Source organism: Eriocheir sinensis, chromosome 58 (genome assembly GCF_024679095.1).
Source record: "Eriocheir sinensis breed Jianghai 21 chromosome 58, ASM2467909v1, whole genome shotgun sequence".
NCBI lineage: Eukaryota > Metazoa > Arthropoda > Malacostraca > Decapoda > Varunidae > Eriocheir > Eriocheir sinensis.
In genome coordinates this window covers 1,450,452-1,472,806 of record NC_066566.1, presented here as the reverse complement: position 1 = coordinate 1,472,806, position 22,355 = coordinate 1,450,452, and the positions used below count along the sequence as shown (strand labels likewise).

The 22,355-nt window shown below is 45.4% G+C and overlaps 1 protein-coding gene and 1 long non-coding RNA gene across 2 annotated transcripts in view; one reads left to right on the top strand and one right to left on the bottom strand.

Annotated features, from left to right (window-relative positions):
• Positions 1–22,355, top strand: part of LOC126985023 (FMRFamide receptor-like) — a 279,333-nt gene that overhangs the window by 231,869 nt on the left and 25,109 nt on the right. The gene's annotated exons all lie outside the window — the stretch shown is intronic.
• On the bottom strand, positions 18,676–20,382 carry LOC126985028 (uncharacterized). Its single transcript, XR_007738281.1, has 3 exons — positions 20,153–20,382; positions 19,753–19,866; positions 18,676–18,797 (listed from the first exon to the last, which is right to left on the bottom strand). It is a non-coding gene; the product is annotated as an uncharacterized LOC126985028 (long non-coding RNA).

Here is a 22,355-nt window from a genome sequence, read left to right as displayed (position 1 = left end):
ATGAAGAATTGTTAACGGCGACCCGGAAACTAATGATGATATTTTTCTTTGTTTTCTCTCAATAGGTGTTTATTTTCGTTTATTACTCATCTGTTGAAATAAAGCGTCTTCTGTTGGCAAAGATAACGTTGGCCGGTCAAAGTTTAGTATAGCTTTTTATGACCGGCTGATTTTTATAGTTACTAAAAAGTTCATTAAATCTTTCCGATAAGAATGAAATCGTCATTAAAACTTATCATTGTAGTTTTTTTTAAATTAATGAGTAAGTTTAGCCTAGTCGTGTCCTCCTCTCCTTGATACTCCTCCTCCTCCTCATCCTCATCATCATCATCATCATCCTTATCCTCCTCATCTTCCACTATCTCCTTCTCCACTATCTCCTCCTCCTCCACTATCTCCCCCTCCTCCTATACTATCTCCTCCTCCTTCTCTTACCTCCACCCAACATGGCCGTCGCTCCTGCGTCGGTGCCGAGTCTGAAGAAGGTTCCTCGGCTGTGCAGCGTGAAGAGGAAGAACCTGGCGCAGAGGGTGACGGAGAAGAAGCTGCGGGCGGGGTCCAGCTGGCCGCGGTACACTGCCTTCGTGTCTTGGCGGGCCACTCTGTCCGCCTGGAACCGTATCACTGTCACGCCCTCGGCCACGCCTGCAGCGGAAAAAAAGTCGATGGCCGCCCGCCTCATCAACTCTTTTTTAACTGTGTGCTTTCAACCTCGTTCAAACCCGGTATAGTTTGGCTTCCCTGGCTCTCTTCGTTACGTTATCTTCATGCCAACTGCTCTTCTGAATGTGCTAACTATATTCCGTCACCCTATACCCGCCCTCGTTGCTCAAGATCCCATGCTGAAACTCATCATTATGCTATCCAATTTCTAAAGCAAGAGTAAACTAGAACTTATCTTCACTCTTTCATCTGTATCACTGGTACACTCAGGCAGCCATCTCTGTGCCGTACTGTTTCTCCTCTTTTCTACGACTTAAATTTTCAAAAGGGTTATCAAGACACCTCAAAAACTCAAAAGCATAACTGTTTATATTGAGTCTGCCTATTGGGGCAATTTGAAAAGTATGCTATCCCTTGGGCTTTCATTTTTACAGTAGAAAATCAATGTTAAATAAAACCTTCAAGCAAGATGATATGTAAAAGCAATGTACGTTGGAAGAATCAGAGGACATTAGATGAAAACTGACCAGTGCTTCGAGTGACCGTGACAAGTGAGAAAGTTTGAAGAAATAAGGATACGCAGAAACAACAACTCCGTGCAAGAGACTCCGATAAAGTGACCTCAGCAGGAACGAAGGACGCTTTGTTATGGAAACTAACCGGCGTGCTTCAAGTGGTCGGAGAAAATGACAAGCAGGAGCAGAAGTAGGCACCCCCATCTTCTCATCTTGACCTTACACACCCAGACCCGCCACACGAGGACGCCAAGGAGCCCAGCGGCGGCCTTCCTTCACCAGGCGACGGGGAAGAATGAGTGGCGAGAAACCGTCGACGCTCCCACGAGGCGATGATGGATGTCCCTCTGAAGATGGCGGCGACTAGGTCTGTAATGTGAAGGCCTTTGGTTGGTGGTTGATTTTGTTTGTGAGTTTGTTGTCTGTATGTGTGTGTGTGTGTGTGTGTGTGTGTGTGTGTGTGTGTGTGTGTGTGTGTGTGTGATTTTGTGTGTATGTGGATTTTGTGTGTGTTTGTGTGTGTGTGTGTGTGAGTGTGAGAACACACACACACACACACACACACACACACACACACACACACACACACACACAGAGAGAGAGAGAGAGAGAGAGAGAGAGAGAGAGAGAGAGAGAGAGAGAGAGAGAGAGAGAGAGAGAGAGAGAGAGAGAGAGAGAGAGAGAGAGAGAGAGAATTTAGTGCATTACGGGTTTAGTTAATATATACTAAAGTTCTCCGAGGAAGGCACATGTGGGGGGTCGAGGTGAATACTAACTAGGGTGGTTTATGAGAGAGAGAGAGAGAGAGAGAGAGAGAGACTGACTCACCTGTCGGCTTTGCTTACCGTCACCCAACAAAGTGTGTGTCCCATCGTGTATGTGGTCCGCTCTGCGCACGGCATCACCGCTATTGACGGGCTCTGACAGGCAGGGAAAGGCAGGCCAGGGCAGGGAATTAAAGGGTAGCGGAGTGTGTGTGTGTGTGTGGGGGGGGGGGGGCAGAGCATGTAAGGGGGGCTGCAGAGGAGGGCATTAGTCAAAGAAGGGTAGAAAAGGGAAGGGCAGGGCGGAAGGACAGACAGACAGATGACAGGCAGGGAAAGGCAGGCCAGGGCAGGGAAGGACAGGGTAGCGGAGTAAGGGGCAGAGCATGTGAGGGGGGCAGCAGAGGAGGGCATTAGTCAAAGAAGAGAAGGGAAGGGCAGGGCGGGAGGACAGACAGGCAGACAGACAGATGGCAGGCAGGGAAAGGCAGGCGAGGGCAGGGTAGCGGAGTAAGGGGCAGAGCATGTGAGGGGGGCAGCAGAGGAGGGCATTAGTCAAAGAAGAGAAGGGAAAGGCAGGGCGGGAGACCAGACAGACAGACAGACAGACAGACGGGCCGTGTTGACAGTCTCATAACTTACTGATGCAGACCAGCGTGCCATAATTCTCTTTATTTTCCCCTCATTTTCCCTAACGACGGCACATTTTTCTTTCACACATTGCAACTTTAAACACACACACACACACACACACACACACACACACACACACACACACACACACACAGACACCATAAAAACTGTGATTCGGAAACTAAACAAATAAAAAAATAGCAACAATACATCATCCCGTAACCAGACTAACGTACATTTGAATCCAACCACCAAATCGACTGTACTTAAATAACTGTTCTGTCTTAAGCAAACAACAAAAAGCAAATACAAACACATGAACAGGAACACGCATGTACATAAATACGCATTACGACGAACAAAGCAACACACACACACACACACACACACACACACACACACACACACACACACACACACATTTGGACGCCGTGACGTGAGGGACAGGTGACAGGTCAGGTTCGTGTATATACCCTGTTGTGTCTCTTGTCTCGGCACCAAAACTTTCTAGTTCTTTATTTACGCCGCCGAAGAAAAGAAAATATATATACGCATTTCGAAAGTCATATTAGCCTGGTTTTCTCTTCTCTTTCTCCCTCTCTCCAGTCTTTCCTCTGAGGTGTATACACGGAGACAAGGGAGGAGACTCGGGGAAATGAAAAAGAGTGTTAAAAATGGGAAGAGAAGCATTTTTCCTTTAGATGTTGGCTGATCCTTCCTCCCTTTTGTCCTTGTGTCCAAACGGCGTGAGGGACGAAGCCATCAGACAGCCCCGCCTATTGTACACCCTTCCCGACATAACGCCGTCGACTGTCAGCTTAGGGAACACACATCTCTTTCTTGGTCATGCATCCCGGGGTCGTCTTTGAGGGGGGGAGAGTTGGAAAGTTGAAAAGTTTCGTTTAGTCGGCGCAACAGCTGTGGTCATGTGCCGGAGAGAGACAGGAGGGGGAAGGAATTATAGGAGAAGGGGACAGACCCCAGGAGACGGGAAACAACGAAGGGGGGAGAGAGGGAGGGGGAGATCTCGGTGCTATGCTTGCGAGGCCTCAACAAACACATATAAATAAAGAAGTAAATGAAATAAATAAATACATTAATAGATAAATAAATAAATGAAAGAGAGATCGAATACTGACTATCGAAATTCCATGCTGTTATTATAGTTCTTTTACAAAATGCTGAACCCAGGGACCCCACAGCTATTTATCTGTCTGGGTCGGGTACATCAGTATACGAAGAACAGCTGTTAAGAGAGAGAGAGAGAGAGAGAGAGAGAGAGAGAGAGAGAGAGAGAGAGACATAATCACGGACACAATCTTCCTTCATCTGTATTTCCTCCTGCCTACGACTTGAACTCTTTCAAGAGGAGGGTATCAGGACACCTCTCCTCCCGAAATCGACCCCTCTTTCGGCCACCTCCTTGGATTCTTTTTAGGAGCAGCGAGTAGCGGGCTTTTTTTTTTTATTAATGTTTCCTATTTTGTGTGCCCTTGAGTTGCTTCCTTTGTTGTAAAAAAAAAATAATAATAAATCATCTCCTCCCTTCCTTTCCCGATCGTCAACGCTGTCTACTTGGAGCCAAACACTGCCCTTATAAGTCAACACAGCAGCCAACCAACCAGCATCTAATTACTTATCCTCCGCCTAATTAACTACCACGTTGCTAAAAAGGTTCTCGCTAATCCAATTCCTCCTCCCGCTACCAGGATCTAATACCCGCGGCTGCTCCTCCTCCTCCTCCTCCTCCTCCTCCTCCTCCCGTCAATAGTCTTGCCTCGCTTTGAAGTCTCCTTATGCAGCTGAATACACATATCCCTCCTGGCGTCCCGCGAACTCTCCTCATTAACTCCGCGGGTAACGAGCCTATCACGCCCCTTCCCTCCTCCTCCCCCGCCTTGATGAACCGTGGCCTGTGTGTGTGTTGAGAAGCGTGGGAATGTTCCGTCTTTCTTTGAGTTTTTTTTATTTTGTTTTTTAACGGTAAAGGAAACAGCTCATGGGAAAAAGTGCAGATGCCTGGGAAAAATCCGTCTCACTCTTGACCTTTTTTTTTTTTTTGACAGTAAAGGAAACAGCTCATGGGAATAGGTGTGTTGATGCGCGGGAAAATTCCGTCTTACTGTTGACCGAGTTGTTGTTGATTTTTACGGTTAAGAAAACAGGTTAAGGAAAAAAGTGAAGATGCTTTGGGAAAATTCCGTCTTACAGCTGACCGATTTTGTTTTGACTGTAAAGGAAACAATCTCAGAGGGGAAAAAAATCTAATGTTCCGTCTAAAACAAATATTCCGTCTAACTCTTAACCGAGGTGATTATTTGTTTACAGTAAAGGAAGCAGTTCATGGGCAAAAGCAAAGGAAAATAACTACTTAGCGTTGCTCCTACATAACCAAATTGAGTAGAATGGCCAGAAGCGAGGTCAGTTTCGGATGCAGAGGTGTCTTCGGTTGGTACAGTAAGCCACTTTCGTTTCTCACATCAGCTATTTCTAAAGGTCGAAAAGGGGATCGATCGGGGTCTACTGTTTGATTTTTTAGGTTCATGGTACAGAAAAAGGGTCACACTACCACCAGGGCCGTAAAACTACTCTTGAAAATGACCCATACTCCTACGAAAGCCTTGTCAATTATGTGAAATCGGGCGCCGAAATGTTTAGTAATGCAGCCCAGCGCCAAGTTTGGTTCTTTCTTTACCGTGGAGGGCCAATTTTGAAATTGATTTAACCCCCAAACCCCCATGATAGATTAACTGATCTCACAAATGCGTTGGATATATATATGATGGTGTTTTGTGGAGTGATGATTTTTTTCTCATTAATTCGCTTAGAGGGGCCTTTAAGAAACATGAACCCCGCAGCTACCGGGTTAATGCCTCGCCGACAATCCGACAACCTGACAGTCTCGTGAAACAGATTATCGTACACTCACAGCTCAGAGGAAAAGCGTCGCACCTGTTGGTAGATATTGTTTAAAGTCGAGTGTTTCTAGTTTTGCAGTGTTTTCAGTCCGGAGTATAAAACAACAACAGAATAAAGTTGTACGTTGTGTCTACGGTAGAAGTTTAGTATGGGAAAGCTACCTCGACCCTCCACCCCCCACCCCCACCCCCCCGCCTTTTTTTGTTTGCGCCCGCTGTGTTTTCTGACAGGAGTTACGTGTAAATATTTTCCGCTTTACGTTTCTGCATTGTTTTTTTTGTTTTTTTTGTGACGAATGTTGACGAAGTTATGAAATGGAGCAGTATATGTTTCACGACGCGGGTAACTTATAATCGAGCCTTTTTTTCGATGTTTATAAATAGTATTGTATGATGTTAAATGAAATATTACCGATTACTGGTGTCTGGCTAATGTTGACCTAATCGTATAAAGAAAAAAAACTATTATTTGAATTATTGTGACGCGGGTTGCTTGTGAATGTTTTATTTTATTTTCTATGCATTCCAACTTGTTTTCTTTTTTCTTGATTTTTTTTTTGTCGAAGTAATGCTTTTTCTAATTGTCTGTCTAATGCTGCTTTTTTGTCTAAGTAATGCTCCTTCTACATGTCTGTCTAATGCTCCTTCTTTGTCTAAGTAACGCTCTTTCTGATCGTCTGTCTAATGCTGTTTTTTTGTCTTAAGTAATGCTCTTTCTAATTGTCTGTCTAATGCTCCTTTTTTGTCTAAGTAACGCTCTTTCTGATCGTCTGTCTAATGCTGTTTTTTTGTCTTAAGTAATGCTCTTTCTAATTGTCTGTCTAACGCTCCTTTTTTGTCTAAGTAATGCTCCTTCTAATTGTCTGTCTAATGCTACTTTTTTGTCTAAGTAACGCTCTTTCTGATCGTCTGTCTAATGCTGTTTTTTTGTCTTAAGTAATGCTCTTTCTGATCGTCTGTCTAATGCTGTTTTTTTTGTCTAAGTAACGCTCTTTCTGATCCTCTGTCTAATGCTCCTTTTTTTGTCTAAGTAACGCTCTTTCTGATCGTCTGTGTAATGCTGTTTTTTTGTCTAAGTAATGCTTTTTCTAATCGTCTGTCTAATGCTCCTTTTTTGTCTAAGTAACGCTCTTTCTGATCGTCTGTCTAATGCTCCTTTTTTTGTCTAAGTAACGCTCTTTCTGATCCTCTGTCTAATGCTCCTTTTTTGTCTAAGTAACGCTCTTTCTGATCCTCTGTCTAATGCTCCTTTTTTTGTCTAAGTAACGCTCTTTCTGATCCTCTGTCTAATGCTCCTTTTTTTGTCTAAGTAACGCTCTTTCTGATCGTCTGTCTAATGCTGCTTTTTTGTCTAAGTAATGCTTTTTCTAATCGCCTGTCTAATGCTGACTTCATCTTTTTCAACTAGACTAGTGCATAATCTTTACTCTCGGACGGGGGTAACTTTTATATGAATTCTCTTTATGCTCGCACCTGGTATGGCATTGCTTTGTCCAGGGAATGTTCTTGTCCTTGTTTGACTAAGTCTGGAAATCCCTTTGTAGAACTTATTAATGGTCTGACGCAGCTAACTTCCAAACGTATAGTATTCTCTTCACGTTCTAACTAACTCTTTTTTTACTAAGTCTGGAAATCCCTTTGTAGAACTTATTCATTGTCTGACGCGGCTAACTTCCAAACGTAGTATTCTCTTCACCGACACAGTGGCCTAATTTTCTAAGACTGACGGCGCCCACAGCTAATCATTTATAGATTGACAAGTCCACATTCAATAACAGCTAACCCTAACGTGTGACAGGTCCCCGCCTAATAGTCCTTCCTCGTTGACGGCATCTTACGCAACGATCGACCGTGGACGCCGAGGTATTACGAAGCGGAGGTGTTAATTTAAGCCGCAGCTCCTGTAACGCGCGGGAAACTGCTCAGCGGGGCCAACTTTCATTAACTGTTTAACTTTGATGCCTTGCTCTTGTTGTCGTTGTTGTTGTTGTTGCTGTTGTTGATAATGTTCGTTTTAGCAAAGAAATTCATGGGGTTGAGATTGCCGTGGTGTGTGTGTCTTCTACTGTGGTCTGGTCTTGGGCAGGAATCGTGTGTGTGTGTGTGTGTGTGTGTGTGTGTGTGTGTCTGATGAGCTGTTTTAATTACTTTTGTCGTCATTTTGCTTTCTGATAACTTTAGGGAACGTTTTGCACCAGTAGTCAGGATAATGTGCTGTTTGGCAAGTGTTTATTTTGTCTTGTGAGTTTTTAAATGTTGTTTTTTTTAATATACGTTTTTCGTGGTTTGTTTTGAGCAGCCATGCATTTAATTATCAGTGTTTGCTCATGCTGCTGGAATAATGTTTTTTTATTGGAAATTTTGCGAAAGGATCACCATTTTTACTGGACCACTTTATGTTTTATTTTGTTTATGTTCATCGTCGTTGTTGTGGCCGGTAAAATATATCTACTCTGTGTGTGGTTTTCTTTGTCTGTGGTGTGTTTGTGTTACATGTGGTGTTTGTGGTTGCTCTTGTGTGTATGTTTACTTGTTTGTTGTGTTTATGAATTAATGAATGCGTTACGTGTGTTCGGGTGGGCGGGAGTGGGTGGGGGGGGTGACTGTCCGCAGGCTCGTTCTCTGGTTTGTTATGTTCCCGATGAAGTTTTAATGAGTCTTTTCATAGTGAATTTATAATGAGTACCTTTCTTGAAGTAACGGCCGCAACGGGTGAAGGATGGCGGTGATGTAATTTACGAGGGGAGGGAAGGGGAGCGGGGTGGGTGGGGAGCGGAGGGGAGAAGAGGGGAAGCAATTGGAGGGAAGGGCAGGCGATGGGACGGTGGGGGTAGGGGGAGGAGAGGGGAGAGAAGGGAATATGACGTAAGGGCAAGGTGACGGGGTGTGTGGGCGTCCGCCTCCCACATCAGCTATATCCAAAGGCCTTACAGGAGATCAGTCGGATTCTAGTTAGCGTTTTCTTAGGTTCATGGTACAGAAGAAGGGTCAGACTACCACCAGGGTCACAACACTACCCCTGGAAATGCTCACAACTCCTCCGAAAGCCTCGTCTTATATGTGAACTTGGGCGCCAAAATGTTTGAGAATATGACTCAGTATTTCCTGTTGCCGGATTTTCCTCTCTCAGAATCGTGGGGCAGCACTTAACATCCGCTCCTTTACTGGTAACGTGTGCTGGACGCATTCACCCATTATAAAAAAAAAAGTTGTACACATATTTTTATTATATAGTTAAGTGTAGTGAATGGACGGTGTACCTTGAACTGCAGGGCATTTAACATTTACAAGCAGATAATTTTTCCTCAGGTGCTAGAATTGTGCCGCGTTTCAGCATGGGGTTCCGCTTCTAATTACTGCCTTCCGGCAATAAGGGTTTATATAAATGATGTTTCAAGCGCTCTCCTGAAAGTCGGCGAAATACTCGGAAAGACTTGACGTGCATTTAAAAGTCCAGTATTTTTTTCCATGTTTTCGAGGGCGCGCGAGAACCTTTTCATGAGTAAACAAACATTTTATCAGAAGTATAGGAAGGCCTTGCAGACGCTTATCTCGGTGACTCACTTTGCCCATCAACTTCTTCAACTGTACAATTACTACTATACTCTTTTATTATTTTAAGTGATACATATTTTAAGTGATACATATTACATCCCCACATTGAAAGTTGGGTCCATCTCTCTCTCTCTCTCTCTCTCTCTCTCTCTCTCTCTCTCTCTCTCTCTCTCTCTCTCTCTCTCTCTCTCTCTCTCTCTCTCTCTCTCTCTCTCTCTCTCTCTCTCTCTCTCTCTCTCTCTCTCTCTCTCTCTCTCTCTCTCTCTCTCTCACACATAATTTCATTAGAGCAAGGTATGTTGGACCTTTTATTTTCTACCCCCATTTCATTCACGTTTCACATTTTAATTAAAGGGTCGTGTCTTCCCCTTTTATGAAGTTCGCCCCGGTGGCATCAGTATGAAAAGGGTGAGTCTCTTGGGACGTATACAGAGCGTCGGGTCAGGCCTAGCGAGCGGCGGTGTATGGGTGGTGTGCGGTGCCGCGATGATACCTCGAACTCGATTTTGAAGTCTTTCTTTTCTTCTTTTCCAGTCCAGTAATATGCATGAGTTTGTTTGGGATTGGGTTACTTCTACTTCATGGGGGAGTTGAGGCCTTGGTTTAGGGCAGCGCACTTCTAATCTTTCTTATTGAGACACAGACGGACTCGATTTGGAAGTCTTTGTTTTCTTCTTCTTTTCCAGTCCAGTTACATGCATGAGTTTGTTTGGGATTGAGTTACTTCTACTTCAGGGGGGAGTTGAGGCTTTGGTTTAGGGCAGCGCACTTCTAATCTTTCTTATTGCGACACAGACGGACTCGATTTGGAAGGCTTTTTTTTTTTTTCAATCCCGCAACATTCGTAAGAGCATTTGGAATGGGTCACCTCTGCTTCTAATCTTTCTTACAGCAATACAGGCGGACTCGATTTCGAAGTTTTTTTTTTTTTTACAACTCCGCAACATTCCTGAAAGTATTTGAGATTGAGTTAGTTTTACTTCAGGGGGTTTGGTCTACGGCAGCGTTCCTCTAAATGATTTATTACTACGACTGAGGTTTATTTTATGCCCTTCCCTCACGACTCATTTTTAAGTCCCGGCACAGTGCTAAGAGCTGCGTGTCTCCGTCAGTCTGGTATTCGGGTGTCCATGTGGGAAGAAGTGTCCACCCACTGTGTACGAATAGCCTCGCCACCCAGTGCTGAAGCGCGGCTCGTACTTGCAGGTTTTTGACGGAGCTCTTTGGGACAGGATATCTCGGCTGAGTTCGACCTTCAGGATGATAAACAGCAAGTTGATGATAAGGAAGGTTGATGGTCGGGATGCTATCTGAAAATGCGACTTGTGACGGTAAAAATAGATAATAATAGATATAAATAGCTGTAAATAAATAGATATAAACAAATAGATAGAAAATAGATATAAGTAGATACAAATAAATTAATATAAAAGATATAAATAAACTCCTCTCCTCCCGAAATTGACCTCTCTATTTGGCCACTCCTCTGTACGCTATTAAGGAGCGGTAAGTAGCGGGCTTTTTTCCCTAATATTGTTTTCTTTTTTTACTCTCTTGAACTGTCTCCTTTATTGTAAAAAAAAAAATAATAATAATAATGTTCCCTTGTCGTGCGGGCGAAGCGTTGTTGGTTCACACGAAGGGCTGTGGAAAAGGTTCGTGAATTTCAATGGGGTATCTTTGTATTCTCAATAAAACTGCCATGTTTATTTATCACGCCCATGCATTGCGTCAGGAACTGGACCGAAAACTACATAACAAAAGGGTGAGGCGTGCCACCCCAACCACTCCACCCCAGCCCCGTCTCGCATTGTGTTGAGGCAAGGCGGGGAAGGCTCGGGCGTGGGTATTTCCCGTTCCTCTTCACGTCGCGGCGGGGAAAGAGGCCACCGAGAATCCCGCGTTGATGTACTGCTTTCCATTTATTTTGTTTGACATCGAGTGAGCTCCTCTGCATCATGGGGGCTTCGTGGTACAAATGATTTTACTGCCATCAAGCTCATTTTATTATGCATGTCCTTAGAAACAAACAAATAGGCAAATGGTACATATATTTCCCTGACAAACCAGGTATAGATGCACAGAGAAGCAGTTTTGACGATATATATTGCCCGAGAGATATATGTTCGTCGATGTAGCAGCGTACCATAGCAAGATAAGCAGCGACATCGATAACTTTTTTTCTTTTTAATCCAAGCAAGTCATCACCTGGAGACAGCGGCCCCGGAGTATCTCAGCAGCCACAAACGCTCATTTTTCCTCCCTTACATTCTCCTGTTACATCGTCGGCTCGTAAATTGCCGGAGTGGCCATAAAATACTCCTCAACTGCGCTCTGCTTCTCGACTTTAAAAATGCATTCATGGTCCTGCCCGTGCATCCAACGTTCGAGTCCCTTGTTGCTGCTGTTATGTGTTAAGTTGGGATGGCACAGTAACAGCAGGGAAGGAAATAATACAAACCCAACCTTACACAAACTCTCGCGGCTCTCATGAGAATAATTGTCCAGGAATTTGACCGTTTTTTGTGATTTTTGTTTCTGAATACTTGGTAGCGTTTCTGCAAAAAGGTCTTACTCTTTTTCTCTCTCCCATAAACTGTCTGTCTACCTAACTACCTCATTATCAATATCTATCTGTCTACCTCTACCTATCTATCAATATGCATCTGTCTACCTCTACCTATCTATCAATATCTATCTGTCTACCTCTACCTGTCTAAATATCTACCTACCTACCTACCTACCTTTCTACCCACCAATCCATCTATGTGTCTATCTATCTATATCTCTGTAACTATCTCTCCATCTATCTCCATCTCTTAGTACGAAAATATATAGATTACGCCAAGTCTACAACAGGATGAGTTAACCGTACCGCACTTCTCTTACGCATTTATTAATATTATGTGAGTTATAAATATTGGGTTGTGAATTGTATAATAGAGCAGCAGTCATGAGCAAGACGTATGATCTGTAGGTGGAGTCCCTCTTTGCCGCGTTAAGCGAATTTAACGTCAAAACTCACGAACTGTCATTTTTTTATATTTTTGATCAAGGGTGATAAGAGAAAGGGGGTCAGTGGTGAGGGTACATATTTCGGAGGAGGAAAGACAGTAGGAGTGTGTACTTGAACGGTGTAGGTACGTTAACTGGCTGTTGAGGTTGTTGTTGTTATCGTTGTCGTTTATCGTTGTTGTAGTTTTTGATAGGTCAGGGTGGACATTGCTAAAAAAATGTCCCTAAGATGAAATTGCTACAGACCTGCACGAAGGAAAGAAGAAGGAAGGAAGGAAGGAAGGAAAAGATGAAAAAGATGAAGAAGAAAAACGAAAAGGAGAAAGACGGGTAGAAAGAAAGAAAAACAAGAAAAGGGAGAAGTAACAGGAGTAGAAATTGTTTTGTTGTAGTCTCGTCGTGGCCGCAGCACAAAAGGGAACGCCGGAAGTTTTAGCGGAAATATTGTTTGGTCGACTTGGCGTATCGGTTCAACGTCATTAAAGCGAAGGAAAAAATATCATTATTGTATCTTGTTCGGATAATGAGACAGAACTTTCGGTAAACAACTGGGGAGAGAGAGAGAGAGAGAGAGAGAGAGAGAGAGAGAGAGAGAGAGAGAGAGAGAGAGAGAAGAAGAGAATAGATGAGACGAGACGAGGAAGGAATGAGAGAGAGAGAGAGAGAGAGAGAGAGAGAGAGAGAGAGAGATCTGCAGTGTTGAATATGCTTCAGGGACCCGTTATATAATATCCCTTCGTTTTCTGTCACGCCTTCACATGAGTGCCGGTGTGGTATCGTCAGACATCCCGTATCGTGAGACATCCCATCCTGAATACATACATGAATTTCGACACGGTACCGTATCTTTTGTCGACTGGTTGTCGGGATGTGTTCCACCCAAGTTTATTTATATTATTATGAAAGCATATGATGACGTATGTATGTATATAACTAGGATATCACTAATCACTTCTTCTTCTTCTTGTGACTTGTTCCGCTTTGCATCGCTTTTTAGGTCCTCCTTGGTGCTTTTTTACACTTAGATGCTTCACTTAGTTACTCTGTGATAGTAAAGATTGGGTTCCGCGATGTGAAGTTCAGGACGGGTTGTCTCACGACAAAGGATGGCAGACGACACCACACCGGAACAACGTTGAGAGTGGTATGGCTCCCGATAGACAACGTACCCTTGCCTCTCCACTTCCTTCCGGATTTAAAGCAAAACAGCAGACGGCGGAGGCACACTCTTCCCATTGCTGCCTAGAGGTCATATTCTTAAACACTTCGGGACTTGCACACCCACATTTGATAAGGCTTTCGTAGGCGTTTCGCGCATTTCCATGGATAGTTTTATGACCCTTCTGGTAGTTTAACCATTCTTCTGTGCCATGAATGTGGAAAGAACACTAATGAGAACCCGATTGATCTCCTTTTCGATCTTCGGAAATAGTCAGTGTGAGAGGCGGAAGCGTCTGAAAATACCGCCCTGTGACGGCACTGCCTTCTTCTTGATAGAAAGATCGATCAGCAGATGGATGGATAGGTAAATAGGTACACACACACACACACACACACACACACACACACACACACACACACACACACACACACACACTCCGTGGCGCAACTAGTTAGAGCGCTGCGCTGCCAGGCTTCACGTCCCGACAGGGCGGCGGTTCGAGCCCGCTCAGGCCGGATTCTTTCAGTTGACTAGGAGTGGTTAATGTCCCTCCTTGAGCAAGGGGGGGGGGAGGTCCTGGCAGTACCCAGAGATCGACGGTAAAGAGCATTCGCTCATGTCGGGAGGATACCTGCTGGCGATTACGAGTCCAGCACGTGATCAGGCCGTGGTGAATTATTATAAGAAGAATATAAGAACATAAGAACGTAAGGAGTCTGCAAGAGGCCGGTTGGCCTATACATACGCGTCTTGTACCTCACAATGTCAGAAACACTAAAATATACTGAACGTGTGTGTGAACTGCTAAGTGATGTGCCTTTTAACATAAACTATTGCGTGGTGATAACATTACCCAGAGCAAGAACGTCTAAACGTACATGGTGCCATAAACCTTAGCATGAACAATTGTGTCAAGAAAAATCCTAACAATGGGATACGCTATTTTCCCTTGAGAGAATTGAAGTCGACATGAATTAGGCGGCAGCAGGTGATGCTGTCCATCCACACACCTTCCTCGTGCTGCGTGACCTTCATCCCCGTCATGACGTACACGTTGTCGGCGGTGCCTCCGCAAATCCGCCACTGTGACCACGACGGTCGTGTTTCGTCCGTCTGCAAGGGGCCGCTCACGGTGTGACAATCAGTGTTGTCCAGCACCGTGGCGGCGGAGACGTTACCGCACGGCCCCCATAACGAGTTGGTGCCCTGGCGGAACCCCGTGATCAGGCTTCCTGGAGCGCACTGCGTATCCATGCAGAGTATTTCAGTGCCCGGCGTGCTGCACTTGCCCTGGGGGTATACCACGTAGATGTTCTGATCATCGTCGCAGATGAGGGAGTATGAGTCTTCTTCCTGGAAGATCCCTATGGCGGCCCCGTCGCACTTCTTCTCGTTGATGTTGACGACCTTACTCTCGGCGACGCTCCTGGCCGCCACACTCTCCTGCGGGGGAGTAGTTTTTAGGTCACACTGGAAAGCACCTTCAGAGAAAATATGAAATTATCCCTGCTTTTGAACTGTGTGTGTGTGTGTGTGTGTGTGTGTGTGTGTGTGTGTGTGTGTGTGTGTGTATTTCACCGCGGCCTGATCAAGAGTTGGACCCGCAATCGCCAGCAAGTACCCTCCCGATTAGAGCAAGGCTCATTAGTCGATCTTTGGGTACTGCCAGGACCTCACACACCACACTCACCATCTCCCTTGCTCAAGGGGGGACAGTAACCATTCCTAGTCAGCGGCCTCGAACCTCTGCATTACATGCCACGAAGCCTGGCAGCGCATGGACCTAACCGACTGAGCTATCGGAGTGTGTGTGTTTGTGTGTGTGTGTGTGTGTGTGTGTGTGTGTGTGTGTGTGTGTGTGTGTGTGTGTGTGTTAAACGCAGGCTCTGAGGCCCTGCTGGTTTCTGCATTGTTTGTGGCTAGTTCCCCGCACAATCAGGGTGTTATACTATAGGCCTACCCGTCGGCACGTTTTTGTTACTTTTGTTTTCCTTCTCGCGCACCAACAAGTGGAAGATAGACTGAAGAACACTCGAACCACCACTAACATACCCCTGCACGTTCCTCATATCCGTGGTACAAAGTATTCCCAAATGCCTCACTCTTGCGTTTCTCTTCAGATATATCAATCAGTCCACATCCAGATAGACCAGCCCCTTGTACTGAGCCCAGCTGAGCCTTACTATTGCATCAAGGGAAATAAACGCGAGAATCTAAACAGTAACTCATAAATAGTGTTACCCATGGTTCAGTTGTTGTTGTTGTTGTTGTAGCTTCAGTAGTCGTGGTTAATGGTGGCAGCGAAGGTGTTGATGTTGTTGTTGATGGTGGTGGTGACGTTGTCGCTGTTGTTGTTGTTGATGGTGGTGGTGACGTTGTCGCTGTTGTTGTTGTTGATGGTGGTGGTGACGTTGTCGCTGTTGTTGTTGTTGATGGTGGTGGTGGCGTTGTCGCTGTTGTTGTTGTTGATGGTGGTGGTGGCGTTGTCGCTGTTGTTGTTGTTGATGGTGGTGGTGACGTTGTCGCTGTTGTTGTTGTTGATGGTGGTGGTGGCGTTGTCGCTGTTGTTGTTGTTGATGGTGGTGGTGGCGTTGTCGCTGTTGTTGTTGTTGATGGTGGTGGTGACGTTGTCGCTGTTGTTGTTGTTGATGGTGGTGGTGGCGTTGTCGCTGTTGTTGTTGTTGATGGTGGTGGTGACGTTGTCGCTGTTGTTGTTGTTGTTGATGGTGGTGGTGATGTTGTCGCTGTTGTTGTTGTTGATGGTGGTGGAGGCGTTGTCGCTGTTGTTGTTGTTGATGGTGGTGGAGGCGTTGTCGCTGTTGTTGTTGTTGATGGTGGTGGTGACGTTGTCGCTGTTGTTGTTGTTGATGGTGGTGGAGGCGTTGTCGCTGTTGTTGTTGTTGATGGTGGTGGAGGCGTTGTCGCTGTTGTTGTTGTTGATGGTGGTGGTGACGTTGACGCTGTTGTTGTTGTTGATGGTGGTGGTGACGTTGTCGCTGTTGTTGTTGTTGATGGTGGTGGTGACGTTGTCGCTGTTGTTGTTGATGGTGGTGGTGTCGTTGTCGCTGTTGTTGTTGATGGTGGTGGTGGTGACGTTGTCGCTGTTGTTGTTGTTGATGGTGGTGGTGACGTTGTCGCTGTTGTTGTTGTTGATGGTGGTGGTGACGTTGTCGCTGTTGTTGTTGTTGATGGTGGTGGTGACGTTGTCGCTGTTGTTGTTGATGGTGGTGGTGACGTTGTCGCTGTTGTTGTTGATGGTGGTGGTGGTGACGTTGTCGCTGTTGTTGTTGATGGTGGTGGTGGTGACGTTGTCGCTGTTGATGTTGATGGTGGTGGTGACGTTGTCGCTGTTGTTGTTGTTGATGGTGGTGGTGACGTTGTCGCTGTTGATGTTGATGGTGGTGGTGACGTTGTCGCTGTTGTTGTTGTTGATGGTGGTGGTGACGTTGTCGCTGTTGATGTTGATGGTGGTGGTGACGTTGTCGCTGTTGTTGTTGTTGATGGTGGTGGTGACGTTGTCGCTGTTGTTGTTGTTGATGGTGGTGGTGACGTTGTCGCTGTTGTTGTTGTTGATGGTGGTGGTGACGTTGTCGCTGTTGATGTTGTTGATGGTGGTGGTGACGTTGTCGCTGTTGTTGTTGTTGATGGTGGTGGTGACGTTGTCGCTGTTGTTGTTGTTGATGGTGGTGGTGACGTTGTCGCTGTTGATGTTGTTGATGGTGGTGGTGACGTTGTCGCTGTTGTTGTTGTTGATGGTGGTGGTGACGTTGTCGCTGTTGTTGTTGATGATGGTGGTGACGTTGTCGCTGTTGTTGTTGTTGATGGTGGTGGTGACGTTGTCGCTGTTGTTGTTGATGATGGTGGTGACGTTGTCGCTGTTGTTGTTGTTGATGGTGGTGGTGACGTTGTCGCTGTTGTTGTTGATGGTGGTGGTGGTGACGTTGTCGCTGTTTTTGTTGATGGTGGTGGTGACGTTGTCGTTGTTGTTGTTGATGGTGGTGGTGATGTTGTCGCTGTTTTTGTTGATGGTGGTGGTGACGTTGTCGCTGTTTTGTTGATGGTGGTGACGTTGTCGTTGTTGTTGTTGATGGTGGTGGTGACGTTGTCGTTGTTGTTGTTGATGGTGGTGGTGACGTTGTCGCTGTTGTTGTTGATGGTGGTGGTGGTGACGTTGTCGCTGTTTTTGTTGATGGTGGTGGTGACGTTGTCGTTGTTGTTGTTGATGGTGGTGGTGATGTTGTCGCTGTTTTTGTTGATGGTGGTGGTGGTGACGTTGTCGCTGTTTTTGTTGATGGTGGTGGTGACGTTGTCGTTGTTGTTGTTGATGGTGGTGGTGACGTTGTCGTTGTTGTTGTTGATGGTGGTGGTGACGTTGTCGCTGTTTTTGTTGTTGATGGTGGTGGTGATGTTGTCGCTGTTGTTGTTGTTGATGGTGGTGGTGACGTTGTCGCTGTTGATGTTGATGGTGGTGGTGACGTTGTCGCTGTTGATGTTGATGGTGGTGGTGACGTTGTCGCTGTTGATGTTGATGGTGGTGGTGACGTTGTCGCTGTTGTTGTTGATGGTGGTGGTGACGTTGTCGCTGTTGATGTTGATGGTGGTGGTGACGTTGTCGCTGTTGTTGTTGATGGTGGTGGTGGTGACGTTGTCGCTGTTGATGTTGATGGTGGTGGAGGCGTTGTCGCTGTTGTTGTTGTTGATGGTGGTGGTGACGTTGTCGCTGTTGTTGTTGTTGATGGTGGTGGTGACGTTGTCGCTGTTGTTGTTGTTGATGGTGGTGGTGACGTTGTCGCTGTTGTTGTTGTTGATGGTGGTGGTGACGTTGTCGCTGTTGTTGTTGTTGATGGTGGTGGTGACGTTGTCGCTGTTGTTGTTGTTGATGGTGGTGGTGACGTTGTCGCTGTTGTTGTTGTTGATGGTGGTGGTGGTGACGTTGTCGCTGTTGATGTTGATGGTGGTGGTGACGTTGTCGCTGTTGTTGTTGTTGATGGTGGTGGTGGTGACGTTGTCGCTGTTGATGTTGATGGTGGTGGTGACGTTGTCGCTGTTGTTGTTGTTGATGGTGGTGACGTTGTCGCTGTTGTTGTTGATGGTGGTGGTGACGTTGTCGCTGTTGATGTTGATGGTGGTGGTGACGTTGTCGCTGTTGATGTTGTTGATGGTGGTGACGTTGTCGCTGTTGTTGTTGATGGTGGTGGTGACGTTGTCGCTGTTGATGTTGATGGTGGTGGTGACGTTGTCGCTGTTGTTGTTGTTGATGGTGGTGGTGACGTTGTCGTTGTTGTTGTTGATGGTGGTGGTGACGTTGTCGCTGTTGTTGTTGGTGGTGGTGGTGGTGACGTTGTCGCTGTTGTTGTTGTTGATGGTGGTGGTGACGTTGTCGTTGTTGTTGATGGTGGTGGTGACGTTGTCGCTGTTGTTGTTGGTGGTGGTGGTGGTGACGTTGACGCTGTTGTTGGTGGTGGTGGTGGTGGTGACGTTGACGCTGTTGTTGGTGGTGGTGGTGTCTCCGTTGCTGTCCCTTCTCTCGTCTGCTGTGTCGTTGCCTCCGCTGCCACATCCTCCTGAGTCCCTGCAAATGATCGTCGTCTGCATCATTTCCCTGTGAGACGCTTGTACAGGGAAAGCAAAAACGTAATAAACAAACAAACAAGCTAACACACAAACAAGTAAGCCTCACAACACTGCTCCACAAAGAAGATATAGAAAGACACAGGAAGACACTTATCATATCTATCAGGACACCTCTTCTCACGTAATTGGCTGCTCTTTCGGCCACCTCTTCGGATTCTTTACAGGAGCAGCGAGTAGCGGGCTTTTTTTATTGTTTCCTCTTTTGTGTGCCCTTGTGCTGTCTCCTTTGCTGTAAAAAAAATCTAGTCCTACAGGTTCCTTGATGGTCCTCCCTTGAAGCACTTAAGTCATGGGAAGGAGGAGCAGATGCAGATTGGTATTGCAAGACACTTTCGCTCCTCACATCTGCTATTTCTAAAGGTCAGAGAGGGGGTCAGTCGGGTTCTAATGAGTGTTTCTTTAGGTTCACGGTATAGAGGAAGGGTTAAACTACCACCAGGGTCATAAAACTACTCCTGGAAAGGCCCACAACTCCCACGAAAGCCTTGTCAAATGTCTATTCTTGGGCGGCGATGTGTCTTATAATACGCAGTGTCGTGTTCTTCGTCAGACTTGCACTCTACGTTGTTTTTTTTTTTTTTTTTTTTTTTTTTTTTGTGTGTGTGTGTGTGTGTGTGTGTGTGTGTGTGTGTGTGTGTTCAAGGTTAGGTATAGTTTCATTTTGTTATTGCATCTCTGAATTACAGATCTTCCGGATTAAAAAAAATTCCCATTAGGCTTCTATTTTTTTTTTTTTGTGGGAGTTTACTGTTGTTTGTACATATATATTTTTTTTACTCGGCCTTCATCTCCTCAGGTATTCATGGATCCACTTATCAAGCCTATTTTCTTGCTTACCCACAACTTACCACCCCTTCCCCGACAAACACACACACACACACACACACACTCACTGGGTAGGTAGCATGTGGTATCAGCGGCCCCGTCTAGTTGGCTGAAGGTTTGGTGGAGTTGGCAGTACCTCGCGGGGGGCACCTTCTTGTAGCTGAACGCACTGCACCGGGACTCTGCGGGACGAGGCAGGGTAAGGGGGGGGTGGGGGGGACGCAGCTCGGCCAAAAATGAAAAAATGTAGTGGTGGTAGTAGTAGTAGTAGTAGTAGTGGTAGTAGTAGTAGTAGTAGTAGTAGTAGTAGTAGTGTTTTCGACCGTTTAATTCGTCGCAAACATATGTTATGAGATAGGATATATTTTACGATGAAAGGGAAAGATAAAAAGTCTAAGTAAAGGAAAATCATGTAAACAAAAATTAAGCAAAACCTCAGCACGCCATACCCTGCAGCCTTGACTCTACCTTTTGAACAGGCGATGGCGCACACAGTCTCAGACTCGGAGCGTAACTTCATCAGGTCATCCCCGCAGGAGCCTTGCCCGCTGTCCCTGTACACCGTGACATCAGCAGCCGCCGCCCCTGCCGCCACCATCACGAGGCTCGCCGCCGCCACCAAATTCCTCGCTCCCCACATGGCCAAGGGCGTCACCAACCAATCTGAGGCAGAAATACCGACTTCCATTAGCTCATGATGCGAGTTTTTTTATGTATTTATTTTTTTTGCTGCCTATAACGCCGGTAGGCTTTCTTCTGGGGTCTCTTCGACGATCCCAGCCCGTTCATGTGCTCACCTTGCTGCTCGTGTGAAATAGTGATGATAATAGTGGTAATAGTACTATTAATGATAATAATAATAATTGCAGCAATAAAAGGTCACCGTAGTCGTTAGTGACGTGTTGATGAGTTAACGGCCCTTGAGTTCCGTATCGGGAGAGATCATGGCGTGTAGGTGGTCGTAATTAAGATAAATTTAGTGGATAACGCCATCCGACCTTCTTCCTCCACAAGTAAGGAAGAAAACAAGGAGGCACACTGATAACAAGATGAAAGTGTTCTGACCATAAACTATATTAGGCATCTCGTGTGTGTGTGTGTGAGTGAGAGAGAGAGAGAGAGAGAGAGTGTGTGTGTGTGTACTAACGTTACATATGTGGCCGATAGAGAAGCAGGTTAAATATGAAATTGGAAGCATTGCCGGATTTGGATAGATTATAATACCATTCAGTCTGAGAAAGGTGGATGGTGTTAGAAAGGCGTTCGTTATGTAGTGGTCTAATGATGGCTATAAGTGGCAGTGTTGATGGCGAGGGTGATGATGATAATGATTCTATTGACGCAGGCTAGCGTGACTCGGGTAATTAAGAAGGGCTGGCGTGCGTCCCACCTCCTCCGTAAATCAATTGACCTTGTTGTTCCTTATAGCGTTCTCTGCTTCCTTATGCGAAATCACCAAAGGAAAGACCTGCTTAATATTTCACACACACACACACACACACACACACACACACACACACACACACACACACACACAAAGAAATATAGCTTCCCGCAAAGAAATATAGAGGTTTGGAGCAGACTAAGAGAGGATGTAGTATCGTCGAGGAGTGTGCAAAGCTTTAAAGAAAAGTTGGATAAATGCAGATATGGAGACGGGACCACACGAGCATAAAGCCCAGGCCCTGTAAAGCTACAACTAGGTAAATACACACACACACACACACACACACACACACACACACACACACACACACACACACACACACACACACTTCTTTCTTTCTTCCATCCTTTCTTCGCTTCTTTCGCTACTTTTCAATCTTTTATCTGTAGTATAAATGACTCACTCTACTATAGTTTTTTCTTTATCCGCCAGAGACCAACGCGTTACTATTGAAGGATATTTTATAATAGCTTTACTCAAGTCAAGTCCGGTGCTCCTCAGGTCAGTGTTTCCAGTCCGCTTCTTATTGTCTATATTAATGATATATGGCAAGTCATGTCCTCTCGTCTCATGGCCTATGCCGGTGATACTTCTTTATTCTGCCTTATTCCTGATTCTCAAAGGTAGGTCTCTTGTGGCCACTGTTGATTGCTGATCTTGATTATATAAATTTCTTGGTACCATCGTTGGGGCGCTATATGACCCTGCAGTTGTTGCGCCAAGTCATAACGCCACTAATAATCATCGTTGGGGCATGAAAGTAAATCCTGGCAAGACTTAGGGCCAGTTTTACAGTCCAATCCAACAAGTTCGTAAGCTCCCTAACCAAAAACAAAATACTGTAAAAACTCCTTATATAGTGTTTGGCGTTAATATAAAAAGAGGGAAACTTTAGAAAACCACACTAGAAATCTCTCTAGTATTTGTTATTGAGTAGAAATAACGGATCATTGTGGAGAATATAGTTTGTTTTGGGCGCTTACTATGACTGTGTTAGACTGTCGAACTGGCCCCAAATTTCCATCATTTTCTGTCCCCCGAAGGATCCACTACACCCTGCTACATCAATTGACAGCCAAGTGATCCAATCTTGTTGCTTCAAAATTACTTAGGGTAACATTAGATCCCAAGATGACCTTTGAGAATCACATTAGGAAAACTGCTTCTTTATTTTCCCGGAGGGCACGTTTTATTAAGGGAAAAATGCAGGGATATTTTAAATAA